General features: G+C 54.8%; 1 protein-coding gene and 2 long non-coding RNA genes across 4 annotated transcripts in view; 1 reads left to right on the forward strand and 2 right to left on the reverse strand.

Moving 5' to 3' along the window:
- Positions 1-3,733, reverse strand: part of NXF3 (nuclear RNA export factor 3) — a 1,139,741-nt gene that overhangs the window by 432,643 nt on the left and 703,365 nt on the right. The gene's annotated exons all lie outside the window — the stretch shown is intronic.
- Positions 1-3,733, forward strand: part of LOC114905733 — a 336,532-nt gene that overhangs the window by 41,748 nt on the left and 291,051 nt on the right. The gene's annotated exons all lie outside the window — the stretch shown is intronic.
- LOC114905732 overlaps positions 110-3,733 on the reverse strand; it is a 6,070-nt gene continuing 2,446 nt past the window's right edge. Inside the window, exons 2-6 of one of the 2 annotated variants that reach the window (XR_003796324.1) lie at positions 3,289-3,712; positions 3,069-3,173; positions 2,875-2,955; positions 2,667-2,736; positions 110-2,520 (exon numbers count right to left, since the gene is read on the reverse strand). This is a non-coding gene — a long non-coding RNA (uncharacterized LOC114905732). Of the gene's footprint in view, positions 2,521-2,666; positions 2,737-2,874; positions 2,956-3,068; positions 3,713-3,733 lie in introns of both variants that reach the window. The other variant, XR_003796323.1, reaches the window with a different exon arrangement.

Genomic DNA, 3,733 nt, shown 5'->3' on the forward strand with positions numbered 1-3,733 from the left:
CTGCCGAGTCAGTGCCCCCGGCAGAAGACGCAGCAGAGACTGAGTGGCTGGATCTGGGCCCAGCCTGTGCCTGGCACTTGGCCTGGGGTTCCTGCCAAGTAAACAGAGAGACGGAGCCGGGGGATGAGGACCTCGGAGGAGAGCAGCTCTGTGAGCAGTTGGTGGACGGGGCACAGGGTCCCCGTATCGGCAGCAGATGCAGTTCCCTTGTGGGTTCCGAATCCCTCAAAGTGGGAGCTTTTCTCATGTGTCCCCCAGCCCAGCACAGCTACCAGCTTCCATTACAAACCAAGCATTCGGCTATTTTTCTTGCTCTGGGAATGGTTGATAAAAAGTTTCTGTTTAGTTGAAGCATTGCAAAAGTTATACAGGAAAAATAAACAAATCTGAGAACCTGGCCAGTTGTGGCCTGGAGGGACATCAAAGGTTGGCCAGTCACCAGGCCCCACTTGCACTGGGGCGCTTTGTGTCCACCCTCAGGTCTGCAGACCTGGGGCTGGAAACCAGCTCCAAACGGCTGTGCTCGGGCTGGACGTGCTGAGCCCATGCTGGAGCAGCTGGTGGTCTGTACCGGCCTTCTTCCTGCCCCAGCCCGGGGCCCTGCCTGCCCGCGCCCCCTTCCACCCCTCGACCAGCCCACTCAGGCCTGCACCAGCCTCTGGCAGCTGCCTCTACATGGGTTGTATCTCACACCCTCTCACTCCTCAGCGCTCAGCTCACTCGCCCCGTCTCCCAGTGAATCGCTCACAAGACCCCCAGGAGCCCTGTTAGCCCAGCTTGCAGAAGCCACAGGTCACTGGCCAGTTTCTCGCTGGGCCACTTTCGGAACGGGGCCCGGTGTGGTCCTGGTTTAGGGCAATGGGGACCATAGGAATGGGGACTGAGTTTGGAATCCTTTGACAGGAGAGGCGGGTGGGGGCAGCCTTTGTCCGGCTGGCTTTGGCAGTGGTCCTGAAAACTGTTTTCAGATCCCTGATGTAGCAGAGGGAGACCTCTGGTCCTGGGATGGACTCCTATCATATAAGAATAGCGCAAGCGTTTTCACTCTCTAACATTTTAGTAGGTAATGATTTTTGTTATAAAGTATTTATAGTTATTGCGAAGTGAATTTTCTTGTCCCGATTTTGGAAAACAGCACAGGAAGAAGAAAATAAAAATCACCCATGATCCCACATCCATGGGTGTTGATGATGTTAGGGAAAGGGTGGTATGAGCCATGAGAACTAGTCAGATCTTAATCATGTCCCATTTGTTGGGCACCTTCTACGTGCCAGGCTCTGTGCTTGATGCTCGGAAAGCTCCACAGCCCCTCGGGTGTCACAGGTGAGGAACTGGGGCTCGGGATGGGCTGAAGAGGTTGGCTACAGCCACGCAGCAGGCCAGTGAGGAGAGAGCTGATGTGGGAATCCAGATCCAAGTAAGGGGGCAGCGACCATGAGTCAAGACCACAGCACACACACGTTTCTTTTAACCCAAGTCCCTTTTTAAGGGGCTCTTTTGCAAATAGCATCTAAAGCACCGAAAGATGCTGTGCAAGGGGTTTTACTCTGCGTGACTCAAGGCAGCGAAACGCAAGAGGGGAATGAAAGAACAAGACCAACCGCAGCAGGCCTCCCGAGTGGACCTCTCTGCCGTCTCTGGCCCCAACCCAGACGTTACTGTAAGAACCGCTCTGGAAACAGCTGGTGACAGACTCTGTGCTTTCAACCTTTCTGTTTTCGCTGTTGCCAGAAAAATAATCAGCTCTGTGTCTCAAGTGCTTGATAAAGTGGCCCAGACACCAGCTGTAGCTTAAAACAGTTTCTGGTTTAGGTGCTTTTAGCCAACAGATGGGTGGCCTTCTGGGCTGAGTGTGGCGCCCACATCCGAGGATGGCCGCACACCTGTCCTCACCGCGTCTGCGTCTCGTTCTGTGCCTTCGGTCGTCCTTTGCCTGTGCTTCCGGAGGCTTGGGCTTGGGTTGAGAAGGGCAGTTCTGGGCTGGGCGTTGGCTGCCCGGGGGCTGTGCGGGAGGTGGGGAGCAGAGGTGGGTGCAAGGGCAGAGCCTTCCTCTCTCCAGCCACAGCCATCCTGACTCTCTAGCTGATGATTTCTTCTGGAACTTCGTTACGTACTTTTAGTTTTTCTTGGTTTTGGACCTTCTCTGCGGGCTTCCTCCTAAGGAGGACGGGACTCCCTCCCCTTCATGTCGCCGGCCTCAGCTGCAGTCACGGGGTTCCGGGAGCCTCCGCAGCCAGGGGGGCCCCAGGCCTCTGCCGAGAAGCTCACAGACGGTGGGAGCAGGCAGCGGGAGGAGTAAGGCCGCAGGCAGGGTAGAGGGTCTGTATTCGCACACCCTCCCCTGGCCCGGCCTCCCACAGCTGGCCTCCCGCACCTGGCCTCCCTGGCCACTTCCTTGAGTAATCACCGTCCCCTGGGCCTACAGCCTCACCTCAGGGAAATTCTTTTCGATGACCTGCAGGGTGGCAGCCATGCAGCTTCTTCGATTCAGAATTATATCAACATCATGGCACACCAAGTCTTCAGGAAGGAGAGGGGAGGGAATCAGATGGCTGAGTGGGGTGTGAGGCCAGCACCAGCCCCTTCCCACGTTACCATCCCTAAGTCTCCCTCCAGGAAGACCCCTCTGCCCTCGCCCGCCCTAGAATTACTGCTGTCAGCCGTACCTGGGTCAAGGCGGAGCCTCTGGAGGTCAAGAGCTTCCTGGGAGACATCAAATCATTTGCTCAAGGTCAGCTGCGGAGAGAGAGATGGAGAGAGCCGCTCTGAGGCTGTGGTGGTGGCAAGGAAATCGGGGGTGAGGAGGACAGGGGGCTGGAGGAAGGAGAGGTGGGTCTGAGCACTTGCACACAACATGCCTTGATTCTGCATTACCTTTAGCTGCTCCATTTCTTCTGACTTCAACTTATACCACACAGAGTAGGGAACAGCGGAGGGGCTGACAAAGACAGGTATCTGCAGGAAGAGGTGGGGTAAGCACCAGGAACTCTAGTTCCAAAGAAGACAACTAGCCCCTGGCCTGTACTCCTTCCTCAGGATGAGGTACACGTAACGCCCTCGACACACACCTTTCGGCTCTCCTCGTCACAATTCTTGTAGCTGACATCCATCAGTGCAGAGGCAGTGCTAGCTTCCTGGACAAAGAACCGAGCCCCACTTTGCATAACGTGGAACTACAGGGATTGAATGCAACAGCAATAGTATCAGAAGCCAACAGACCCTGCTGAACCAGGTCTCTCTCTTCCCCTTCCCTGTTCCCACGCGTCTGGCTTCGGCATCCTTTCTTACGTCCACTGCAGTGAATGGGACAGTGCAATGGCTCTGGATTGAGTTCATTAGCCATGTCTTGTCATACTTTATCCCATAAGGAATCTAAGGATGAAAAGAAGTAATGGGGGAGAGGACAGACAACAGGGAATTTAGGCTGCAGGAGGAACCTTTTCCTGTTTTTTTCCGGCCTTCTACTGAGCTTGAAAGGGCTTGTAAAGAAGGGACCACTGGCATGATTTCTTATGGGTGTGCGTAATATGGATTTCCTAAATACTCTTTCTCTCCAGTCAAACTCTCTTCCACACAATCAGGGTGTCAGAGATGATCTTCCTTTTTTAAATTTCCAGGAGATCCTACCCAGCGCACACACTGCTTGCCCCTCAGACAAGGTCTCCAGAGGCTCGACCCTCCATCTTCCACACTCAGCTTGCCAAACTGAGACCTCCAATGTGGAGTTGCTCCA

Source organism: Monodon monoceros, unplaced genomic scaffold (genome assembly GCF_005190385.1).
Source record: "Monodon monoceros isolate NGI ecotype Baffin Bay Population unplaced genomic scaffold, NGI_Narwhal_1 Super_Scaffold_22, whole genome shotgun sequence".
Taxonomy (NCBI): Eukaryota; Metazoa; Chordata; class Mammalia; order Artiodactyla; family Monodontidae; genus Monodon; species Monodon monoceros.